Source organism: Carassius carassius, chromosome 17 (assembly GCF_963082965.1).
Source record: "Carassius carassius chromosome 17, fCarCar2.1, whole genome shotgun sequence".
Classification (NCBI taxonomy): Eukaryota; Metazoa; Chordata; class Actinopteri; order Cypriniformes; family Cyprinidae; genus Carassius; species Carassius carassius.
In genome coordinates, this window is record NC_081771.1 from 19,905,139 (window position 1) to 19,931,577 (window position 26,439).

Sequence of the window (26,439 nt, forward strand, 5' to 3'; positions counted from 1 at the left end):
TGTTTGGATTACCCCTTAATAAAAGACTTACTTGCAATTGGTTCTATCTCCGTGCTTCATTGGATCCCGGCCGTGACAGGACGACTCCGTCATTCTAGGAACCAGCGGTATGTCGTCTTTCCGTTCCCCAGCCAAGATGGCGGAGCGGCGAGCCAAGTATCTTCGGTTGATCGCCCTCCGCCAAGAGGGAGATGAAGTGGGTGCCCTGGCTCAGGTGTTCTGGTCCCTGGCCGAGGGCATGGGCTACAATGATGCGGCCCTCAAGGACTATTTCAATGGCGGGCTGGATGATCCAGTGTCTCAGGAGGAGATGGCGCAGTTAGAGACACTGGAATTCTGGGAATTCGTGCGCTACCTGCAGCATCGGCTTCGGTGGGATGCCCCAGCCACTTCTGTCTCTTCCGGCGGGGTGGTCGTCAGCCCAGCACCACTGCCCAGGATGGCAACCAGCCAAGCGCCACAACCCAAGATGACCGCCAGTCCAGCACCGCTGCCCAGGATGGCTACCAGCCAAGCGCCACAGCACAAGATGGCCGCTAACCCAGCGCCAATGCCCAAATTGGCCACCGTTCCAGCGCTACAACCCAAGATGGCCGCCAGTCCAGCACTACTGCCCAGGATGGCTACCAGCCAAGCGCCACCATCCAAGATGGCCGCCAGTCCAGCATCACTGCCCAGGATGGCTACCAGCCAAGCGCCACAGCACAAGATGGCCGCTAACCCAGCGCCAATGCCCAAATTGGCCACCGTTCCAGCGCCACAGTCCAAGATGGCCGCCAACCCAGCGCCAATGCCCAAATTGGCCACCAGTCCAGCGCCACAGTACAAGATGGCCGCCAGCCCAGCGCCAATGCCCACTTTGGTCAACGGTTCAGTGCCAAAGCCCAAGATGGCCGTCAGCCTAGCGCCACAGCACAAGATGGCTGCTAGCCCAGCGCCAATATCCAAATTGGCCACCGGTCCAGCGTCACAGTACAAGATGGCCGCCAGTCCAGCACCACAACCCCAGATGGCCGCCAGCCCAGCACCACAGTACAAGATGGCCGCCTGTCCAGAGTCATGGCCCAAGATGGCTGCTTGCCCAGCGCCGCTGCACAGGATGAGAGTCTCAGCGGACCCTCCGGAGTCGAGTCAGGTGCCCGTGGACCCTCCAGAGTCGAGTCAGGTGCCCGTGGACCCTCCGGAGTCGAGTCAGGTGCCCGTGGACCCTCCGGAGTCGAGTCAGGTGCCCGTGGACCCTCCGGAGTCGAGTCAGGTGCCCGTGGACCCTCCGGAGTCGAGTCAGGTGCCAGTGGACCCTCCGGAGTCGAGTCAGGTGCCAGTGGACCCTCCGGAGTCGAGTCAGGTGCCAGTGGACCCTCCGGAGTCGAGTCAGGTGCCAGTCACCGCTGATCCTCCAGAGTCAGGGCTAGTCACCGCTGATCCTCCAGAGTCGAGTCAGGTGCCAGGGAACTCTCCAGAGTCAGGGCTTATCAGCGGTGACCTTCCAGAGTCAGGGCTTATCACCGGTGACCCTCCAGAGTCAGGGCTAGTCACCGATGACCCTCCAGAGTCAGGGCTAGTCACCGATGACCTTCCAGAGTCAGGGCTAGTCACCGATGACCTTCCAGAGCCAGGGCTAGCCACCGATGACCTTCCAGAGTCAGGGCTAGTCACCGATGACCTTCCAGAGTCGAGTCGGGTTCCAGATGACCCTCCAGAGTCAAGGCTAGTCACTGTTAACCCTCCAGAGCCAGGGCTAGTCACCGCTGATGCTCCAGAGTCAGGGCTAGTCACCGTTGACCTTTCAGAGTCAAGTCAAGTCACCTTTGACCTTTCAGAGCTGAGTCAAGTCACCGGTGATCTTCAAGGACTGAGTCAAGTCACCGGTGATCTTCAAGGACTGAGGCAAGTCACCATTGATCTTCATGAGCAAATGCAAGTCACCAATGATCTTCATGAGCAGTGTCAGGCCAGCACCGATCTTCTGGAGTCCAGTAGAGACACCATGGAATTACCAGAGTCTCGTCCTCCCGTTGATCCGGCCGCACGGAAGTGGTGGGCTTCTGATCCGCCCTGGGGGCTTTGTGCATCGACCACAGGGATGTGGTGGTCTTCTGCTCCGCCCTGGAGGGCTTCCGCTTTGACCACAGGGGGGTGGTGGTCTTCTGCTCCGTCCTGGGGGCCTTCCGCCCTGACCACATGGTGGTGGTGGTCTTCTGCTCCGCCCTGGGGAACTCTGGCCTCGACCACAAGGTTGTGGTGGTCTTCTGCTCCGCCCTGGGGGGCTTCCGCTCTGACCACACGGACATGGTGGTCTTCCGCTCCGCCCTGGGGGGCACTTGCCCTGACTACACGGTTGTGGTGGTCTCCGCTCCGCCCTGGAGGGCTCTGGCCTTGACCACAAGGGTGTGGTGGTCTTCTGCTCCGCCCTGGGGGGCTTCATGTTGTTTTTTCCTTTGGTTTTTGTGTTAATGTCTGTCCCTGTTCCTTTCTGTTTTTCTGGCCCTCCGTCCCTCCCCCTGAGCCTCCACCTGTCCGCCTCCCTCCTGGTCTCTGTTTTGTGTCTGTCTTGGAGCGTCTGGGAGCCGCTCCGTAGAAGGGGGGTACTGTCACAGTGTCTGGGTTGTGTTCCCTGGGGTTCCACTAGGTGTCCTCAGTTCCCACAGTGTTTATCATATTATCACTTCCTGTCTCCTTATTTGGTCACCTTCCTCCTTGTTTAGTTAATTGATTGTTCCCCACCTGTCTCCTGTTTCCCCATTATCCTTTTGTGTCTATAACCCGGTCTGTCTTAGTATGTGTCACGGAGTCGTTGTTTATTCATGTCCGTCAGTTCGTGCCCTTGCCTTGTCTTCTTGTTTAGTTTATGTTTTGGATAGATGTTTCCTATTGACCCCTGCCTGGACTGTTTATGCTGTTTGGATTACCCCTTAATAAAAGACTTACTTGCAATTGGTTCTATCTCCGTGCTTCATTGGATCCCGGCCGTGACAAACCGCGCCCTTTTCCACACTAGACTGCCAGTTTGAAAGACCCCTTAAACTACTTCAGGTGGTGTGCATTGAAATGATTTAATTCACGAGTTTCACAATTTGAGCTGAATTACTGAAATGAACTTTTCCACAATATTCTAATTTATTGAGATTCACCTGTGTGTGTATATATAACTTCAAGCTACAAAGGGCATACAAACATAAATATAATTCATTCAAGTACAGTGGTTTAATTTGGTTTAGTTTTAGGTGAGAACAGACCAAAAGCTAACACTTTCACTGTTCATTATGCCACTGCAGTCCGTCAGTGTCATGACTTCAGTCGTGAGTACACTTTCTAGTAATTGACACAAATGAACATGAAAAAGATCTTCCCATTTTAGACTCTTATCATCCAAAAGTGGGATTGCTTCAGAAGTCATAGATTAAACCATTTTTTGACTACCTTTAAAATTATATTGTCTTTTTGGAGGTCAAAATTTCATTTTCGATGCACCTGCATGACAACCAGACCTTACATTTCATCATATTACATTATCTTGGTGGAGAAAAAAATACATGAAAGTACTTCAAAACAGCCTGTGCTGTTTCACTTATTTCTGTTACAGAACACAAAATCAGTAATTTTTCTACAGAAATAATACAAAGGATTAATATGTATTTATTTTTTGTAAATCATACCGTTTTAAAGCACTGTTCACTGAAAATCTTTCACTCCTACTTTTCAGATGCTTTGTTGGGAAAATCCAGAAAAGGAGACCAAGGCTGCAAGGGGAAAAGTGACATCTAAAAAAACTGGGAAAACTGTGCAGAAGACCATGACCGTCAGTTCCAAAGTATCAAATCTTTTAAAAATACTTATGAACTTTGAATGGCACTTTATTTAAGGTGTAGCTGGAACTCCCCCCTCATGCAGTTGTTTTTCAGAAATATGTAGTGGGCTGATGTTTGTTTTTTGTTTTTCCTTCTGTATTATTGTTTATTTGTATACTAGAGGCCATTTTGGGCTGATTTTAGGCTAGATTCGTTATTTTATGTTCTGGAGAATGATTTCTATATTGTTTTGTTGATTTTTGTATTTTTTATATTGTGTATTGTTTTTTTTTTGTTTTTTTTTTTGTTTTTTAAGCCATTTTTGCATTTTGTAATTTTTGCCTGTTTTGATGCATAATGTATTCACAAGCACTGTGCAGAATTTATGGTGTTGTATTAAAATAAAAAAAGATAAATAAAAATAATGCGCATTTTTCTTTCTTTTTTTTTCTTTTTTGTAATCCACATAGACACATAAAATGTAGTGCATAATAGTATTTTAATGTAAAATATAGTGGTTGGGTTTAGCATGTAATTTAACAGCTAAATGCTGTATTTAACAAAACGGTATCATTCTGTTATTTTCTAAAACAGTAGTGCACTGTATTTTTACAGTATGATGCTGGCAACCTCAGCTGCCAGTAGATTACCTCTTTTTACAGGGAAATTGTTTACAGTGTATGTAATTAAAACATTATGTAACTGAGTGCATAAATGAACGTGAGTAATCTTACCTGATGCTGATATTACAATAGCCGGTATTAACAGTTTACGTGATCTTGCTCTTGATTTATTTCTATGTTTTTATTATTATTTCTTTGCGGTAAGCAAAATATCAAACATGCACGTGGTAAGAGCATCTACGGTAATTCACGTTGGCCAAAACACACAAGGAAACGCATTGTGAAATAAAATCACCGGCAATCACAGACATTCGCATTCGGACGGGATTAGTTTTCTCAGAGAATCACTGAGTTTTCTGAAAAACAGTAGGTAATTGTAACAAATTAAAACTTCATGATCACGGGAAGAAGGAGGTGGGAACCAGCGGACAATCAAATAGAAACTTTAATTACAAAATAAAGACAAAACAGGCTTCAGCCCCTCATGGACGACTGAAGCGCACAAATAAAAACCAAACACAACTAAAACCCAGGCCTGGTCCTCTCTCGTCCGTCACTGTCGTCGCTCCTGTTTTATATCCTTCCATCTCCTCCGTGGGACTCGAGACCGGTGGGTCGAACAGGTGTCGCTCATCTCCAATCACTCCACCGGCCTCGCTCCTGTTCCCAAGGCTCTCTGCCCCAACCCCACTCGTCACATACCCCCATCGCCCCTCGCAGGCCGGGGGGTACCCACAAGACTGCATTCTACTTGATAATTCTACTCTGGAATTATCACAGAGGTTGTGTGAGAAAAACACAGACGTGGCAGATTCGGATGGGATCACAAAGTACATCTGTGAAACACATTTCTCTTAAGGACCCCTTGTAAAAACTAGTCCCGTCCAAATATGAATTTTAACAGTGTAAATAATTCAAATTGCATGAAATAGCATTAGACATCCCCTTTAAGGCTATTTAAAAACAAAGGTTTGACAGCCAGTGGTGATATCATAACTTTGCTCTGAATTTATTAATAGATGGTAGAGAACCTTCTGCCCATCCTATTAAATAAATGTAATTTTTTTTTCTTAACAGTGGTGTCTGGTTAAACATATCTTCTGTAATACTTTTTTTGTTTCTGTTTCAACTAGGGTTATTAGTTGCACATCACTAGTGATGCGTGGGTTGACCCAAAATGAGCGGGTGCCTGCGGTCTCCCGCAGTTACCCGCGGTTATGAGTCATTCAAAAATATTTTTTTAATGATATTCGGGTCGCGGTCGGTCGGGTCCTAGTACTAGACACATCTTTGAAATACATAGGCCTACACTTTATTGGCCGAATAACTGGCATGAAGATGATGCACGAGCTCAGTCTGCACGTAGAGATGGAGGCGGCAAAGAAGACTGCATGGGGAGCAACAGCGCTGTTTTTGGTAAAACATGATTTTGACGACTTCATTAAGTTTTGTTTTATAAAATACTATTTTTAAAAGATTTTCGTTTTGTATAAATTGTATCTTAATTTTGATCAATGTTTTATTAATCAGTTGTCCGTATTTAATAAATAAGAAGCAAATATATAGCAGACAATTTAATAAGGCGCCTGCAAGATCACTTGCATTGCATGTGAACTAAACTAAAAGACCCCACGGAATGAGCGAGCGGAGCGGGATATTCAGAAATGCGCTCTCCGCTCACGAGCTCTGATCGGAACAAACCCGAGCCTCAATGTCTGCTGACCTTGCAGAAACATACAAATAGACATAGTCAGACTAGACTATTTTAGTACAAATTATGGGCATACTGACGATTTTTTATAATTCTTGACAAAATGATAATATATTAGCCTAAGTTTTTTTCTTTTTTTTTTTCTTGGTAGTTTTGCCTATGTTCCTATGGCCCAATGACGCTACGATGAGCATTTACTGCTTTTTAAAAATGCGGGTCAGGAAGCGGGTCGGGTACAATATTTTATTTTTATTTTTTTGCGGTCCGAGTTGCGGGCGGGTTAGTTGAAAACGTCGGTCGGGTGCGGGTTATTAATACATTGACCCGCGCATCACTGTTGCACATTGGAATAGTTTCTCCATTTTGATCACTTTTCCATTCTGATGTTTAAATCTGAGTTACAATCTGTGTAGACATATCTAATAGTAGATATATAAAGTACAGAAACTCTGGCTCATTCTGAAACACATCTCACTCATACTCTTTTTCGGCTGCTCTCATGAGGGAATGCTGGAGTGGATTATTTGCATAGGTTTCCTGGCACAGGTTTTTTCACAAATTTTTTTGTTATGAAACAGGTAGGGCTGATAAAGATCTGGAGAATGGTGACAGCATGCAGGTAGGCCCATAGATCAGTTTTGTGTATATCAAAACAATACTACACATGGTTTAATATACTATGTTTATTTGTTGTTATACCCCATAAGTGCAGTTATATGACTGAAATGTTAACTCTCTGTTTTTCTTTTTTTTTCTTTTTTTTATTCTGGGCAGCTTCAGGAGATGATTTTCTGATTCCTGATTGAAAGTCAGCGCAGCCACAATTTGACTGAAACAAAAGTGAAGCCATAAAGAAAAATCACTAAGCTTCTCTTTACATTTACAATATAATGTGGGTTTAGAGATCATGTACACTAATAACTGTTAAATTTATTACTTCGTCAATGTAAACAGAGTTTTATTGAGTCTGATTTATAGATTTGATTGCATTAGTTTTACTGAATTGATTGAATGAGTTTTACTGAATTGGGTTTTTATTGAGTTTGCTGAAAATTATAGGAAAGATTTTGCAAAGTGTTTTTTTTTAGGCTATGGCTGTCAAGTTTAATGTAAAATTTGTTAAATATGTGAATGAATTTATAACAGTAACCAGCTTATACAAACAATAACAAGCAATGTTACAATGGTTTCATTTTTGTTCTGCTTTCTTAAACCTGGTTAGAACTCATTATTCAAGGTTATTTTAAATTAACAAACTTAACAAATTGACGGCTGTTATTTTCAGCAATATGAATAATATCCAAATCTACATCTAGTTTTGCAAAAACTGTTATGTATCCATCTATGAAGTTTCTCCTCACTACTGTCACTTTTGGCTTTACTCACTGAGGGTTTTTTTGGTAATAATTTTCTGTAAAGCATCTTAGTAATAATATTAATGCATATTAAGCATGTGTTAAGTGTTATACAAATATATTTTAATTAAATTTACCATCTCAGCTTTATACATCAAACATTCATGATGTCAATGCAAAAAAAAATAATTCTCATAAAAATGTGTTTAATTGTGTATGTACTGCTGCCATTATATCACTTTTCATTTACACTTCACATAAATGATAATTCAACTTTCATTTTCAGATTCTGTTCATTTAAAAGTGAAGTGAAAGATGCATGATTTGTAATGTGGAGATTTATAAGCAAGTACAGCATCTGTGAATAAAACTGTGTACCAATAAGAGGAGTAGTTTCTCTTAAAACAAGGAACACTGTGGTTTTAAAGTATGAGGGGTCAGGATTAAGGATGTGTGTGTTTTCTCTCTTTATTTGGAATAAAACTATGAACGATATGCCTGCTTGTAAAATGCTGACAGCAGACAGACATTGAATCTTTAAGAACTTCTATATTTCTTGTTTTATTTGTAACCTACTGTAATCATAGAATATATATTTATATATAATATGTGTGTGTGTGTGTGTGTGTGTGTGTATATATACACAAAGTGTGTGTGTGTGTGTGTGTGTGTGTGTGTGTGTGTGTGTGTGTGTGTGTGTGTGTACATCAGTTAGGCGCAGGTTGATCCAAAATGTCATCCAAAAATATTTTTTATGATATTAGGGTCGCGGTCGGTCGGTTCGTTTGAAATAAAAATGGCAATTAAACCTTTGTAATTTATATAGTACTAGACACATTTTTGAAATACATAGGCCTACACTTTATTGGCTGAATTACTGGCGCGAAGATGAGGCACAAGCTCAGTCTGCACGTAGAGATGGAGGCGGCAAAGAAGACTGCATGAGGAGCAACGTCGCTGTTTTTGGGAAAAATGATTTTGACGACTTCATTAAGTTTTGTTTTATAGAAAACTCTTTTTAAAAGATTTTCGTTTTGTATAAATTGTATCTTAATTTTGATCAATGTTTAACAATCAGTTGCCGGTATTTAATAAGAAGCAAATATATAGCCTAGCAGACAATGTAATAAGGCGCCGGCAGGATCACTTGCATTGCATGTGAACTAAACCCAGCGTGTGCCTCACAGATTTGAGAAATATAGGATATATATTACAGAAAGCTTGAAATGTCTTCTTTTAAATGAAAACTATCAAACCAAAATAAATGGGCTACTCTCTGATGATGTAATCCATATGAAATGTGCATTTCTCTCTGGCGTTCATGGCGAGTCTGCATCGTCAACTTGATCTTTGCAGCAACACAGAAAACACCAGTTTATTACTAAACAATTAAATGACTCCTTGCATATTTTCAAACCAGCAGGCCACTCTGGGTTGAGCGAGACCCCACGGAATGAGCGAGCGGATCGGGATATTCAGAAATCGTCTCAGGTTACGAATGTAACCTTGGTTCCCTGAGTAGGGAACGAGACACTGCGTCCTCTAGGGGTCGCTATGGGGAACACCTCGTCGTGACCCGTGTCTGAAGCATACAATGAAAAAACGCCAACACGTTGGCCGGCGACAGCCTCTGACGTCACTACCGGCGTGAAATAAGCCCCCGGAGAGCACGTCATTTACTTCTTCGTCTGAAGCTTGTGTCCGAAGCATGGCTCATGAAGCTAGAGGACGCAGTGTCTCGTTCCCTGCTCATTCGTTACATTCGTAACCTGAGACGTTCCCTTTCAAGGGAATTTCGAACTGCGTCCTCTAGGGGTCGCTATGGGGAACAGTATACCCACACCGCCATGCTGAGGGGAGTGCAGGCCAGAACCATGGCAAACACTAAGTACCAACTCTACCATTTCCATGGGAGTTGCCCCTGGGACGTTTAGACGGCTGTCCGTGACATTATCCCTTACGGCCAGAGGCCTAGGCTACCTACCTGTAGGGCCTCGAACCAGGGTAGAGCTCAAGGCTTGGAATCAAGAAGGATTCCTTTAAAGGGATATGGCTAAGAACTTAGCATTTGTACCAGGTCTTGCCTGTCACACAGGTGAAAGAGCTGTCTCAACAGTTCTCTAGTAGCAACACCCTGTTTAGATAGGTATCCGAGAATACATAGGTGGAGTGGCACCCAAGATGAACGGGGCTTTTACCATCTCAAGAAAGGGCACGAAGCAACTGCGCAAAGCCCTCACCATATAGGATTTTAGAAAGAACGCAGAATACTAGCGTGCGAACTTACCACAGTGTGGATTTCAGAAAGTGTGCAAAGACTACACGTGCACACTTACCATAGCATGGATTTCAAATACTGTTCTAAGGAGGGACATCTGTGGGTGAACCTGGCAGACATCGGGAGGAAAGAAAGGGGCTTTCTTCTCGATGCTCCGGTTTCGCCTTCCGAACTTTTCGGTACCTCCGTTGAGACAGTGGTCGAGAAGTTCAGGGAGGCAAGGGCGCGCTCAGCTGCCTTTAAAAACCTGCATTCCACGAAGGTCCAGGTCCGAGCCCGAACAATATAGGGGTCCTGGCCCATCTCGATCTGAGGATCAAAGACAGGCGCAGAAGGCTAGTGTTGCGGCTCGCGCTCCTCCCCCGCCGACAGGTAAGGGTAAGAGGAATCATAGGTCACGAGGAGGTAAGCAGGACCTGAGGGATGTAATTCAGACGAGGCAGCGTTCTTGTCCGAATCGGAGCGATACCTAACGTAGCTACTCATTCCCTTGGGTGTATTTTAACCTCTGTTTTTTATCCTCCTTTGCCTAATTCCCCTGTAACCACCGGGAATCAGACTGCCGTCCCTCTTCCCTCGAAAAAAGAGACAGACGAGAGCGGAGCTTTTTCATAGAAAAACGCTCGCAGTGCACGCAGATCGCCCCCTCAAGGACATCGCGTGCGTGCTCTTCACCCAAACAAGAGATGCAAAGACTGTGTGTGTCATCAGGTGTCAAATAACGGATGTACACACTGTCTAAACGCCTTACTAGTGGATGCCATGATAAACAGAGAAAGATCGCTCTTACCATGGACGTTCTCTCAGAATGCACGCTTCAAACAAAACAGTCAATGAAGACGTAGAAGATAAATGACGTGCTCTCCGGGCGCTTATTTATAGTCGCGCCGGTAGTGACGTCAGAGGCTGTCGCCAGCCAATGCGTTGGCGTTTTTTCATTGTATGCTTCAGACACGGGTCACGACGAGGTGTTCCCCATAGCGACCCCTAGAGGACGCAGTTCGAAGTTCCCTTGAAAGGGAAGCGCTCTCCGCTCACAAGCTCTGATCGGAACAAACCCGAGCCTCAATGTCTGCTGACTTTTTTTTTTTTTGGCCTAGTTAGTTTTTCCTACGTTCCTATGGCCCAATGATGCTACGATGAAAATTTACTGCTTTTTAAAAATGTGGGTCAGGAAGCAGGTCGGGTATAATATTTTATTTTTATTTTTTCGCAGTCCAAGTTGCGGGCGGGTTAGTTGAAAACGTCGGGCGGGTTATTAATACATTGACCCGCGCATCACTGGTGTGTATATACAGTGGTGGCTCCAGACAATGTTGATTGGGGGGGCATTGGGGGTCCTGGTCATTTCAAGGGGGGTCTCATGAAAACCAACAAAAAATACAGTGGCACCGGCTAATAACTGCATATTACTGCATCGAAAATACATTTTGCTCCAAAAAATAGCAAAAACTACGACTTTATTCAGCATTGTCTTCTCTTCCGTGTCTGTTGTGAAAGAGTACAAAACAAAGCAGTTTGTGATATCCAGTTCGCGAACGAATCATTCGATGTAACCGGATCTTCTTGAACCAGTTCACCGATTATTTTTCAGCATTAATCTATTATTTTAACCATCACTACTACTCTTGAACCTAATCAATAAGTCCACCTTAAATATTGATACAAAACATTAAAAAAACTGATAACACTGGAATATAGTGATTAATATTATTATTACTGTTGTAGTTGTCTAAAATTGAACACCTTCGCAATGTAAACAAAAGACAGGCTACATTTGTTATTCATATCCTTCACACTGCAATTTGATGGCAGGTCAGGTATATTATGCATTTTTTATTGACATTGATATTTTTTAATTTATTTCCAGAGAGATATTGAGTTTACAGGCTAAAGTGGTCTTGCTGTTGTAAACACTGTTGCTATTGTAGGAAAAAAAATATTTGCATCACATTTAAAATATAATTATATTTTAATTCATTTCTGAATTTTTATTTTATTTTTATAATGATAATTCAGAGAATGTGAAAATCTGAATAAGCCTTACCAGTGTTGTGATAATTATTTTTAAGGCACTCTACTTGTTAAAAAATAAGTACTGTAATATAATAATAGTTTAGTCAAATAACATAAAAAGACAAGACACATCGATGCCTGTGAAACTTTTCTCCCTCAAACAGCACGCTAGTGTTACCTCTACACTACAGGCTTTTTTTCTTTTTTCGACACTACAGGCTACACACAGCAATATAAACAACATATCTGCATGTTCTCACATCACATCATTCTTGTAAAATAATAATAAGTAAATAAACATCAAAATCACGTCGCTTAGAATGAAACACCACTTACCAGCTGCGTTTATATCCTCTGGCATTTAAAAAATGCGCGTGCGGCGTGAGGAATTGTCCTGCTCGGATGAGGTCGTCGTCGTCAGGTGAAAGGTCATCATGTGGGTCATTTTATTTATGGCTAAATTATTATTAATAAATTGTACTAATATTATGATTGGGCATGGGCAGGCATTCACAAAAGGGCACTTAAGGGACAAAGGAGCAGATGCTCAAGTGAACCGGTTCTTTCGGACAGTTCGATCAAATAAACCAGTTGAAAAAAAAATGGTTCACCGGTTATTTTGTGCTCGATGTAATGTCATTGGCTGCAGGTTTTCAATGTCTCCTTAATCAAACACACCCAATTCAGATCATCAACTCATTAGTAAAGACACAAGTACCAAAATGGATTTGTCAGACTAAGGAGAGACGCGAAATTTGCACTGTTGGGGGGCCTCCAGGAACGAGGTTGGGAACCACTGCTTTATCATGACTAAAAAAAAAAATACAAATGCATAAGCTCCATTCAAATACAAAAACAAAGACCAGAGTTAAATGTATGTTGAATTTAATCAAGCGTGTACTCATCTTTGCAATCCTTCATTGACTGCCCTTGATTCAAGCCTTCGGTTTACCCGCACTTATAACATTAGCACAGAATCAGTTCAGAATCAATCACCAAAAGAATCAGTTTGGTTCAGACACGCTGTGAGTCAGTCTGCTTCACGCTGAATCACACATGCGTAGTATCATCAGCTCCTCGGTTCTCGAACCGGACGCGTCTGACAGAAACGGTTCTCGGTTCAGTGTACGAATAAATGTCGAAATAATAATAATTATTATTGTTCTGGGTAGTTTGAAGAGAAACATTTTTTAATCTTTATCCCAGATATATATATATATTTTTTAATCAGGAAGAGGGTGGGGGGGTCAAATGGGGGGTCAAGGCGTTTTTTTCAGGGTCTTGAGACCCCCCAAGACCCCCCTTGGTGCCGCCGGTGAGTATCTGGTGTGACCACCATTTGCTTCACGCGGTGCAACACATCTCATAGAGTTGATCAGGTTGTTGTCTGTGGCCTGTGGAATGTTGGTCCACTCCTCGTCAATGGCTGTGTGAAGTTGCTGGATATTGGCAGGAACTGGAAGACATTGTCGTATACGCTGATCCAGAGCAAGAACTGGAATGTTTTCAGCTTCCAGGAATTGTGTGTACAGATCCTTTATAATAGTAGAAGACTTCCTGCTCATTTTTACTTGCTGATTCTTGTTTGTACATGTACACCCCATCTTGAGGGGTTTTATCAGTAGCACACTGGATGATCTCATTTCCAACAGCTCTGCTCTGATTAAAGGTGCAACTGTGTATAAAATATATACTTGTATATAAAAATATAGAAGTAATCAAAAATAAATATGTGAACGCAATTGGCAAAATTGTTCAAGCTTTCTAAAATGCAGAGATGTATAGTAACGAAGTAGAACTACTTCACTACTGTACTTAAGTACTAAAAGGCGGTATCTGTACTTTAATAGAGTATTATTTTTTTCTCCTACTTCCACTTTTACTTCAGTACATATTTTCGATGAGTTTAATACTTTTACTCCGATATTTTTTTATGTGCTGCATCGTTACTCGTTACAATTATAAAAATGTAACGAATCATTCCATTACAAACCCACATTACCACTGTAGATGGCAGGTTTGATGAAGCTGGCACATCATTGAGCGAATCAAGCGATTAAGAAGACTGCGCGTGCTGACTGAACTGCTGTGAAGAGATGAACACCGAGCCGAGCCAGATAATGACTCGTTCACGAGTCAAGAACCGGTTGCATCGGTTTTCGGATCACCAGTAGTTCTTTCTGACAGTTGGATTTAGTAAACCAGTTGAAGAAAACAGTTCACCGGTTCTTTTGCGCTCGACGTAATGGCGTCATTGGCGTTGACTGCAAGCCTTCGGTTTACCTGGGCTCATAACATTAGCACAGAATCAGTTCAGAATCAATCACCAAAAGAATCAGTTCGGTTCAGATGCTCTGTGTGTCAGTTTGCTTTCACGCTGAATGAATCACACATGTGCAGTATCAGCTTCTCGGTTCTCAAATCGGACACGTCTGACAGAAACGGTTCTTGACCACTGATCTATAATATAAGTTATATATATAGATCAGTGTTCTTGATTCGTGAACGAGTCAGTCTGTTGTTCGTTATCTGGCTCGGCTCGGAGTTCATCTTCAGTTCTCTCTTCACATCAGTTCAGTCAGTGTACAGTTTGAGTAAATGAATTACTCCGGGATATTGGTTTGTTTTAACTCAGAGGGAGTGTCAGCCACATTAAACAAGTTAACAGCTTAAGTCATTTGTGGATTAATGCGTATTGGAGACGCGAACCGTTTAAAACAATTCAGTTCGATTTGGTGAACTGTTTCAAAATGATCCGGTTACATCGAATGATTCGTTCGCGAACCGGATATCACAAACTGCTTTGTTTTGAACTGTCTTACAACAGACACGGAAGAGAAGACAATGCTGAATAAAGTTTTAGTTTTTGTTATTTTTGGACCAAAATGTATTTTTGATGCTTCAAAAAAATTCTAACTGACCCTCTGATGTCACATGGACTACTTTGATAATGTTTTTCTTACCTTTCTGGACATGGACAGTATACCGTACACACAGCTTCAATGGAGGGACTGAGAGATCTCGGACTAAATCTAAAATATCTTAAACTGTGTTCCAAAAATAAACGGAGGTCTTACGGGTTTGAAACAACATGAGGGTAAGTTATTAATGACATCATTTTGCAAATTGGGCGAACTAACCCTTTAATCTGTTTTTTGTTTACAAAAAGTTACAGTCAAAGGAATTGTGATTGTCCTTTAGGTTAATCATTTGAAATAGTAAAAACAATATGTTCAAACGTTTGACTACTTTCATTAATAACTAAATAACACAATACTTGTACTTTTACTTTCAGTACTTGAGTAGTACATTTTCAAATAGACTACTTGCAATACTTAAGTACAAAAAATGTTGAATACTTTAGTACTTCTACTTAAGTGTGGTGCTTAAAGAGCACTTCAACTTCTACTCAAGTCATTTTTTTGATAGAGCACTTGTACTTTTACTCAAGTCTGGGTCTCTAGTACTTTATACATCTCTGCTAAAATGTGCTAAATAATACATGATAATGATAAAACAAATGTACTTTTTAAGATTAAATAAAATTGTAAGTAGTAAAAAGTACTGTTTTTTCTTCAGAAATGTAGTCAAGCAAAAGTACAAGTAGTCAGTTTAAATTATACTTCAGTAAAGTACAAATCCCCCAAAATAATACTTAAGTACAGTAATCAAGTAAAATTACTCAAGTATTTTACACCTCTGGTGCAGAGCCATTCTTTCATCTAACAGTCAATTTTTATTTATTTTTTTCCACACAGGAAGTACCTCTGTACAAACATGTATTTAGCCTTTCCTAAAGCTTATATTAACAAAATTAAGTTTCTGGGGAAGCCACGTCAATCATTTTGGATCTATTAGCATCCAGGGGAGCAGTACAGTGAGAAGTGCCTGGTTCCCATAGTGAAATTCAGTAGTAGAAAAGTTATTACAGTATAAAGGCATTTATGAGTCCAGAAATGCGTGGGGAGTTGCTCTTTCCCAGTGGTTAATGGATTCACCGATCTAATAACACAATTTTAAAACAGAAGATGCTACCTCTCATGTGTTTGTTTCTGTTTGTCCTCATTTTGGTTAATTCCCGGTTCTCATTAGTTAATCATCATTGTATTAATCATCTCGTTTTCTCCTTTGCTTCAGTTCTTTAAAAGGCTTCAGTTTAATTCGGTTCTTGGTCTTGGATTTAAGGTTTACATCAATGGTTAGTGTGGTTTATGTTTATTAAAAGATTCAGTTATTCTGTTACTTCGTGTGCATTTTCAAAAAACACATACCCCCTGACACTGCCCTCATCTAATTTTCTGCATTGTTCATCATTTTTTCAACATGTCTTGAGAAATTATTCTGGTGCAACTCCACAAAACCAACAAAAGGTACAATGAAAAATCAAAAGTAATTATTGAATGTAGGCCAGCAACACTTGTAGAACAGAGAAATTCCCTTTATTAAGCCAATACGTTTTGTGCACATGTGAACCATGTTCCTGGAGGCCCCCCCAACACTGCAGGTTTTCAATGTCTCCTTAATCAAACACACCCAATTCAGATCATCAACTCATTAGTAGAGACACAAGTACCAAAATGGATTTGTCAGACTAAGGAGAGACGCGAAATTTGCACTGTTGGGGGGCCTCCATAAGCTGCATTTGTGTTTAAAAAAAAAAAATACAAATGCATAAATACAAAAACCAGAGTTAAATGTATGTTGAATTTAATCAAGGGTGTACTCATCTTTGCAATCCTTCATTTAAGCAAAATTGTAACATGGAAAGAGGAGGACCCAAAAGCGATTATGCAAGTGAAGCTCCTTTAATAGAGTAGCGATGCAACAAAACTAGTCTTTAGAACAAATAACAAAAACCAGCCGATGAGCCGGTACCCAAACAGTAAACATGAACTTTCTGTTGCGGTTTTACGTGAAAGACTTTTTGTCGGTAAACGGATCAGCGCTCGACCAGCGTGCGGGGATAGGCGTTCGCTGACCTCCTCTCTAGAGTCTACTCTAGAGAGTACCGTTTGATCTGACCTGAGACTGGAGAACAAGAGGCAGGATAGGACCCGATACGACAGGACTAGAACAGGATGATAGTGTAGCTTCTGCATCAAGAGCAAACGAAATAATCCAGCAGAGAGCACAAAAAATGGGGAACTAGAAATAGCAAGGATGATTTAGGGAAAAGAGAGAACAGGTGTGAATCTATTAGCGTGACAGAGGAGAGATAATGAGAAACAGCTGAAGAGGTGTGTGAGTGGAACAAGATGACCAGCAGAGGGAGGGGGGAGAAGGGAAACCGAATCCATGACTATGTGTGTGTGTGTGTGTGTGTGTGTGTGTGTGTGTGTGTGTGTGTGTGTGTGTGTGTAAAAATGCAAAAATATGAATTGCATCTTGCTAGTTATGTTAGTTAATACATTAAAGTTAACAAATGAGAAATTATTGTACACTGTTACCAAATAACCATTAAAAAATGTAGGTCTAAAAAGAAACTCTGATAGTTATACTGTAAAACTTGAATTGTTCCTTGGAAGAAACACCACTGCTTCGTGTTTTTAGCAAGATAGCAAGAAGACAAAATGTGTGTATACATATATATACAGAGGTGGAAAGAGTACAAAAATATTCTACTCAAGTAAAAGTACCATTACATTAATGAAATTTTACTTAAGTACAAGTAAAAGTACCAGTCTAAAAATCTACTCAAGTAAAAGTAAAAAGTAGCTCATTTAAAAATTTACTCAGGGTAAAAATTACTTAGTTATATTTTAACAGTGGGAGGGAGTCAAAATGGGACAGGCCAAGGGTGTCAAACTCAGTTCCTGGAGGGCCACAGTCCTGCACAGTTTAGATATAACCCTAATTAAACACACCTGATCCAGCTAATCTAATCATTTAGGTTTATTTGAAAACTACATGATATGTGTGCTGGAGCAGGGTTAGAACTAAACTCTGCAGGGCTACGGCCCTCCAGGAACTGAGCTTGACACCCCTGGGATAGGTCTATTAATCTCAAACCAGTTGTTTTAAATTAAAGGAATCAGTTATTTAGAATAATAAAACATTTGGGCTGTTACCAGGCAAATCAGTATCAACAAACTCATCTTTTAATGCAGAGGAAATGCAGAAGATTCATTGGAAGTGGCATTTAGATGTATTACACTGTTTAGTGCAGGACAAGAATGCATTTAACCTGCAGTTACAAATGCATGAATAATGTTTTGATATAACAAGACATAAAATGTTGAATACTCATTTGAAATGATAAGAAATTAATTATTTTAAAAAAATCAAAAGATACTTTAAATGTGAAATTAAAATGGCCAGTATGTGTCAGCATGTCACTGTTAATAAGTGAGTCATTGCGATTGAACCGAATCATTTAAACGTTTGATTCATTCAGGAACGAAACACTGTCACGTTGCTCAGAGATGCAAAACTGTGCTTTGGTGGCTGTGTTTGGAATTATTTTCTGTTGTAGAAATAGAGCTAAAAAAAAGGCAATATGGTGTCTAAAACGCAAGTCTCTTAATTAACTTGTTTACTGAACTGTTATATATATGCATGTATATATTCATGATGATTTTTTGAGGAAAAGATGGCATTCTTTGTGTGATTTTGATTTAATATATGAAATTATATAAATATGTTAATTTTCTGCCCCTATATCTTCAATTTTGTGATCATTCTAAATGGATTTTAGGAGACTGAATCACACAGTGAAAGAACGCACTATAAATGCGCGCGCACATCATTAAAACAAAAATAGCACACTCCTCACCACTGTCTTTTTGGCTAATTTGTGCAAAACCTCTTGCTAAAATGTCAAAGCTTCATTTTAACCACCAATGCAACGATGCAAATATTTAGCTTACCTCTACATTCTTGCGAAGGGTTGATGTCTTGTCGAGATTTTATAAGCTGCTAGTTTGGTCTTCCTAGGCAAGTACAGCTTACACTGCATAATAGAGCAAACATATGGCCAGGGGTTCACTTCATTTCCTTCGAGTTCAACTTCAGAATATGACGGGGTTTCGTTTTCAGCGGTGTCTGCACCACTAACGCCTGTTTTGTCCGTCTGCATCTTTCTCGTGATTGTAGCGCCAGTTTGCCCTCCTTCCCATTATTTACTGCCGAAGTTTCCAGGGAGCGATTTTTTTTTTTTTTTTTTTTACTTAGTAATTAATGTGTTTTAAAATGTAGCGAAGTACAATACTTCAAACAAAATATACTTAAGTAAAAGTAAAATTACAGATTTAAAAAATTACTTTAAAAAGTATTAGTACACAAAAAAGCTACTCAATTACAGTAACGCGAGTAAATGTAATTCGTTACTTTCCACCTCTGTATATATATATATATATATATACACACACACACACACACACACACACACACACACACATATTATATACAAATATATATATATTCTATTATTACATGTTCTTAGCAAGATAGCAAGAAGACAAAATGTGTGTGCATGAATATTCTATATATATATATATATATATATATATATATATATATATATATATATATTAGGGCTGTAGCTATCGAATATTTTAGTAATCAAGTATTCTACCAAAAATTCCATCGATTAATCGAGTAATCGGATAAAATGTGTTTTTGCTTAATTAAAGTGAAATATTCATTATGCAAGAGAAAATAAGACTCCTGGGTCTCTTAAAATGAAGAACTAAGTTTCCTTTTTTAAAATTTGTTTTATTTTTATTTTTTAAATACATAAAATGCAATACATACATCAAAAATAAACATTTAATTACCCATTGTTTCTCTGTCTGTACTTGTACTGTGAACAATGACAATAAAGTTGAAAGATGAATTAAGTGCATTTAGGTGCCATTCGGTTGGAGTTTTAAATAAAGCATTTTCTGAGATGCACATTAAGCATTAAACACATAACATTAATTTAAATTATCTTTTAATTATTGAAAATTAAGCAAACTTAACTTTTTGGTAAACAAAGGGGATTTACTCTAAAAATAAAACATGGAAGAAATTTTGTGTGATTAAACCTTAAAAAAAAAATAGTTAAAAAATAATGGTTGATTTTTTTTTAGTAATAGGCTATGTACATTCTGCTGAACAATAGTAATACATCTCTGGCAAATACTTGTCTAAAACAGGACTTTTATTTTGACGGGTTGACGTACCTTTACAGCTCTGTGTATGTGATGTGACGCTAGTTTTACTCAAATCAAACGGTCAAATGCTCATGAAGTGACTGTCAGAGCAGTTCTGGAGATGTTGTTCATGTGTTCACGTCCTTATTTAGTGAGACAGCAGACGCTGAAATCACAGCGAGCGTCACGCGCGCTTCAGTGTGTTTTAATGAAGGAAGACGTGCTTCTGCACCATTCATTAACAGAGACACGCAGAACATGCAGGATTAATTTTTAAATAGACTGTTCCGGCTTAATATTTACAGATATTAGTCCATATCGTGATTTGATGTAAGTGCAATGACCTATTTTTGATGAATTCATTCAAAATTTTGCAAATTCTGTGCCATTCTGCGTTAAACTGTAAATTCCATTTTTATGACTGGATTCCGCGATTCCCTCCGCGTTTTCTGCATCGCGGAAATCATAGGGCCCTAGTTGTGGTATGCCAGCTCTTTCTTGCGTTCGGGTGACACACGCCACAACGTTCTCTTTACGTTTGCCTGCGCCCTCAAATCAAAACACTGCTGACTCCTTGCAGTATGCGATTTCGGATGCAGCGCTTGTGTCTCCTTCCGCTTTGTCGGTGACGTAAACGTGTTGTGTCACATTAAAACAATCATTGCGAAAGAACCTGATGGAGATTTAAAATAAATTAAAAGAGGCTTCGAGGCCGAGGAATTTGCCTCGATCGTTTTTTGTAATCGAGTTACTCGAGGAATCGTTTCAGCCCTAATATATATACACACAAACACACCGGCGGCGCCAAGGGGGGTCTCAAGACCCTGCAAAATGACTCCTTGACCCCCCATTTGACCCCCCACCCTCTTCCTGATTAAAAAATATATATATCCGGGATAAAGATTAAAAAATGTTTCTCTTCAAACTACGCAGAACAATAATAATTTACATTTATTCGTACACTGAACCGAGAACCGTTTCTGTCAGACACGTCCGATTCGAGAACCGAGGAGCTGATGATACTGCGCATGTGTGATTCAGCGTGAAGCAGACTGACTCACAGCGTGTATGAACCAAACTGATTCTTTTGGTGATTGATTCTGAACTGATTCTGTGCTAATGTTATAAGCATGGGTAAATCGAAGGCTTTGTTTTAAGGGCAGTCATCACCAATGACATTACATCAAGAGCAAAATAACCGGTGAACCATTTTTTTTTCAACTGGTTTATTTGATCAAACTGTCCGAAAGAACCGGTTCACTTGAGCATCTGCTCCTTTGCCCCTTAAGTGCCCTTTTGTGAATGCCTGCCCATGCCCAATCATAATATTAGTACAATTTATTAATAATAATTTAGCCATAAATAAAATGACCCACATGATGACCTTTCACCTGACGATGACGACCTTATCTGAGCGGGACAATTCCTCACGCCGCATGCGCATTTTTTAAATGCCAGAGGATTTTTTCAAAACCGCGGCAGCTGGTAAGTGGTGTTTCATTCTCAGAAAACATGCAGATATGTTTTTTATATTGCTTTGTGTAGCCTGTAGTGTAGAAAAAAATAAAAAAAATGAAAAAAGCCTGTAGTGTAGAGGTAACACTAGCGTGCTGTTTGAGGGAGAAAAGTTTCAGAGGCATTGACGCCTCTGGTCTTTTTATGTTATTTGACTAAACTATTATTATATTACAGTACTTATTTATTTTTTAACATGTAGAGTGCCTTAAAAATAATTATCACAACACTGGTAAGGCTTATTCAGATTTTCTCATTCTCTGAATTATCATTATAAAAATTTAAATAATTCAGAAATGAATTAAAATATAATTATATTTTAAATGTGATGCAAAAACGTTTTTCCTACAATAGCAACAGTGTTTATAACAGCAAGACCACTTTAGCCTGTAAACTCAGTAAAATGTAAAAAAAAAAAAAATGTAAAAACTGTAAAATGTCAATAAAAAATGCATAATATACCTGACCTGCCATCAAATTGCAGTGTGAAGGATATGAATAACAAATGTAGCCTGTCTTTTGTTTACATTGCAAAGGTGTTCAATTTTAGACAACTACAACAGTAATAATAATATTAATCACTGTATTCCAGTGTTATCAGTTTTTTTATGTTTTGTATCAATATTTAAGGTGGACTTATTGATTAGGTTCAAGAGTAGTAGTGATGGTTAAAATAATAGATTAATGCTGAAATAGTAAATTGAGCCTTGTTCCTAGATGGACAGAGAGTGGAAAGTAATCGATCAGATGAGGAGATGGAGATAGAAGAAGAAAAAGAGGGACATGTAGAGGCACAAGTGACAGAATGAGCAGATAACAGCAAGCCAGGAGACAGAGGCTGGTGAGAAAGAGGAACATGTAGAGGCACAAGTGTTTTCTATAGTTTTTACTATAACCGCTGTTCTTAATTATTCTGTAGAACAGAGAAGAAAAAGCCAACCGGTTGGGACAATTTAAGACATTTCAGTTTCTAATCCCAGAGCTATTATTATTTTAAACTTAAAATGGTCTTCTCTATTGTTTCTTTCTCAAAACTGCATCAAAGCATTTGCTGCTGTATCAATACATAATCATCCATATCGATACGCAAATCAGCAAGGAATGCATCACAATATATTGAGGTATTGATATTTTGAACAGCGCCATTTAAAGCCTTGTTCCATGTGCCCCTTTTATACTTTGAGCAATTGCCCCTCCAAAGGTCTGCACAGCCCTGTTCAGAGGGAGTGTCAGCCACATTAAAAAAGTTAACAGCTTAAGTCTTTGTGGATTAATGCATATTGGAGACGCGAACCGTTTAAAACGATTCAGTTCGAATCGGTGAACTGGTTCAAGAAGATCCAGTTACATCGAATGATTCGTTCGCGAACCGGTTATCACAAACTGCTTTGTTTTGAACTCTCTCACACCAGGACCCCCCATTGCCCCCCCAATCAAAATTGTCTGGAGCCGCCACTGCAGATACTGACTGGTTTTCAGACCCGCCTGGACCCCTCAATACAGTAAAACTGCACATTTTAGAGTGGCCTTTTTTATTGTGGCTATAGCTTAAGGTTGCAATAATCATGCTGTCTAATCAGCATCTTGATATGCCACACCTGTGAGGTGGATGGATTATCTCAGCAAAGGAGAAGTGCTCATTAAAACAGATTTAGAAAAATTTGTGAACATTATTTGAGAGAAATAGGCCTTTTGTGTATATAGAAAATATTTGAAAATATTTGAGTTCAGCTCATGAAAAATGGGGACAAAAACTAAACTGTTGCATTTATAATTTTGTGTTGATGGAAAAAATTCCAACCTTAATGCCACCTTCTCAAATGTAAATACCATAGACATCAGGCTTTACTGGTGTGAATTTAATTTGAGGATAATCTTATAGTTAGCACACTCACATGGTTATGGATAGGCAAGTGTATCTTAAAATTCTTGTAAATAATTTCATTATCAAGCATGATGGGTTTATTGCGGTCTAAATGTAATGCAATTATTTACTACATACTAATTTAACACACACACATACACACACAATATAATATGCTGTTATACTCCATATAGCTTCATATACAAGTCAGAAACTAAGCGTTTTTTTGCACAGGCCTATCTAAAGGGTTAATGGCCCCACCTAGTGATCAACTGTAAAAATAAAAAATGTTACCTCTTCCCAACAGGGAAAACCACCAACAATCAAGAATCTCACACACACACAAACACTATAATTTGCTGTTATACTCCATATAACTCCATACACAAGCCAGAAACTAAGCCTTTTTTTTTTTGCACAGGCCTATCTAAAGGGTTAATGGTCCCACCTAGTGATCAACTGTAAAAATAACAAATTTTACCTCTTCCCAAAAGGGAAAACCACAAACAATCAAGAATGCATGATTATATGGTGTCATGGCTTTGCAATCAAAAAAATTTCGTTATAATGGAAGTCAATGTTGTGTTGTGAAGGATTTGCAGCGCGTTTCGTTATATGCATGTGTGGTGAGGATTTGCAGCATTTCTTAATTTGCATGAGTTGTGAAGGATTTGCAGCGCGTTTCGTTATATGCATGTGTTGTGATGAATTGCAACACTTGTGTTGTCAAACTGATGAATATGTTTTTTTCATTTGCTGGTGTTTTTTCAATTTGCATGTGTTGCAGCATGCAGCATGTTGAGCTCTCTCGGCCACCGTTGGTCTTATTGTAAAGTGATGCCTATTGGTCTTTATAGTTCTTTTGCACTTTAATCTGTGTAGTGTTACAAACACGCCAGGTTCCACCTCCACACAATCACGGCGCACACCCTCACCTGAGTACTGAACAGAGGTGGGTAGAGTACCCAAAAACTGTACTCAAGTAAAAGTAAAAGTACTTCTAGAAATATTTACTCAAGTAAAAGTACTAGTCTTGAATAGTTACTTGAGTAAGAGTATCGGATAAAAAATCTACTCAAGTAGTTAGTTACTAGTTACTTTGGGTCATATATACTGAGCCTATTTTTATTTAGATATATAGACAAAATGTATGTAATGTATGTATGCGTGTATAAATGTATATATTTCATCAGCCTTTACTCCAATTTATGTAATTTATTATAAAACCCTGTCTGTTTACTTAAGTAACAGATATAGGTGTCATGCCATAACATATTTTTAATATGACTGACTTTATATTAAATGTGAATTTAACATTGAAAGTCAATGTGATATAAAAACTGCTACTAATCTTTCATTGTTCAGAAAGAGAGCAAATAACATTTACATTATCAAAGATCATTTTCACTGACAGTCTAGATTTCAATCACTCTCAGAAACTCCCATTAAAATCACTGAAACTGTTAACACTGTGAAATCAATATCTTAATTAAAGATTCGTACACACATCTGCACTTTGTTGTTTTTCTGACGAGAGAATTCGCCAGAAAGAGGTATTCAGTCAGCGAGCGAGTGAAGGAAGTACCGGCATTTTAGCGATGACTCATCTGAACCACTCTGATTGGCCAATGCTTTAATAAGCTCAAAAGAATCATGTGTGATTGGTTATAATGCGCAGTGCTGTAAAAACGCGTCTGTCTCTGGCTCAGCGCCAGCAAGCGATCACAGATCTGAATTTAGCAGCTGATGATATGACTTGCTGAACGTACTCGCACCGGTGTGATTGTATTAAAATTATATTGTATTAAAATAATCTTAATCTGCTATTTTTGTCTTTTGGAAGCTGCATTCAACTTGACTCCCCTCTGTTATAAGCCACACACGTACAACTTAATGTCACAGTGGTATCGTGTACTGTAATCGAATGTAGCTCAAGTTATTACCTGTCAAACAATAGACAGCACACGCGGTGTTCATCTAATAAGGATCTCCATCGCTAGCAAATAATAGCCTTTGCAGATTTGCTTTCAATTCAGTGCAGTTCCAGCCACGTTTTCAACACTGCTGATGTTAAACGTTACAACTCCGAGTGAACCACTTCAGTCGCTCAGCGCGTGCGGCAGGGAACTGAACGACTCATTCAAACTGATTCATGAACCAATTCGCTCGTTTGCCAATTGGTTTGATCAAGCCTTTGAACAGAATTGACTCAAAAGAATGAATCATTCACGAATGGGCATCGCTCATTGTCCAGAGAAAAGTAGACGGCGCGTTTGGAATAAACTGAAGCATTTATAACATTTATTGCATTAAGATAAAGTAACGAGAGGAGCGTCGCCCACAGTAACGAAATAAAATACAGATTTTTCTCCAAAAATTTACTCAAGTAAGAGTATAAAGTACCCATCTTTAAATATATTCCGAAAAGTATTAGTTACCCCAAATAATTACTCAAGTAAATGTAACGAAGTAAATGTAACTCGTTACTACCCACCTCTGGTACTGAACCATCACCACCTGATCCTCATCACCAGTCATCCACCACAGCACCATAAAAGCCACACACACGCACCCAGTCATTGTCCGGTCACGTTCGCGACAAGATCATTCCTGTGCGCTAACTATAAGGACTAACTCCTCTTTACCTTCTCTCCAAGGATAACCTCCGAAGACTCCTCTTCCATCTTCTCTCTAAGGATTGCCTCCAAGATCCTCAAAGCCCCAACGGTGCGTGTGTGTGGTCACTACCTTCCCAGCACGGATCCCAACACCCATCCACTCCTCACTTCCCGCTCCTCTGCTTGTGTCTTTAAATAAATACCAACTTCATCTGTTACTCCTCTGTCTCTGAGTGATCCGTAACAGATGACCGGACCAGCACCGAGAGACACAAGCATGAGCCTCACGGACCCCTTCCAGGAATTAGTGGATGCACTCCGTCGGACACTCATGTCAGCACCCGCATCACCACCACCAGCGAGCACTTCCACTGATCCCGTCATCCCTCCTTCACCTGCCGTGCATGCCAGTCCCATGGCCCGGCCAGCGCCCTACTCTGGTTCGGCGGAGGAATGCAGCGGTTTCCTGCTTCAGTGTTCACTGGTCCTGGAGATGCAACCGCTCTCATATCCAACGGACCGATCCAAGGTAGCTT

At 40.0% G+C, this 26,439-nt stretch overlaps 1 protein-coding gene and 2 long non-coding RNA genes across 3 annotated transcripts in view; all 3 read left to right on the top strand.

Annotated features, from left to right (window-relative positions):
* LOC132161291 (uncharacterized) overlaps window positions 1-7,666 on the top strand; it is an 86,950-nt gene extending 79,284 nt beyond the window's left edge. The window contains exons 2-3 of the long non-coding RNA XR_009438113.1: window positions 6,701-6,741; window positions 6,897-7,666. This is a non-coding gene — a long non-coding RNA (uncharacterized LOC132161291). The remainder of the gene's footprint in view (window positions 1-6,700; window positions 6,742-6,896) is intronic.
* Window positions 1-26,439, top strand: part of LOC132161292 (uncharacterized) — a 329,747-nt gene that overhangs the window by 163,555 nt on the left and 139,753 nt on the right. The gene's annotated exons all lie outside the window — the stretch shown is intronic.
* The window catches only part of LOC132161290 (uncharacterized), a 169,934-nt gene that overhangs the window by 80,302 nt on the left and 63,193 nt on the right, over window positions 1-26,439 (top strand). The gene's annotated exons all lie outside the window — the stretch shown is intronic.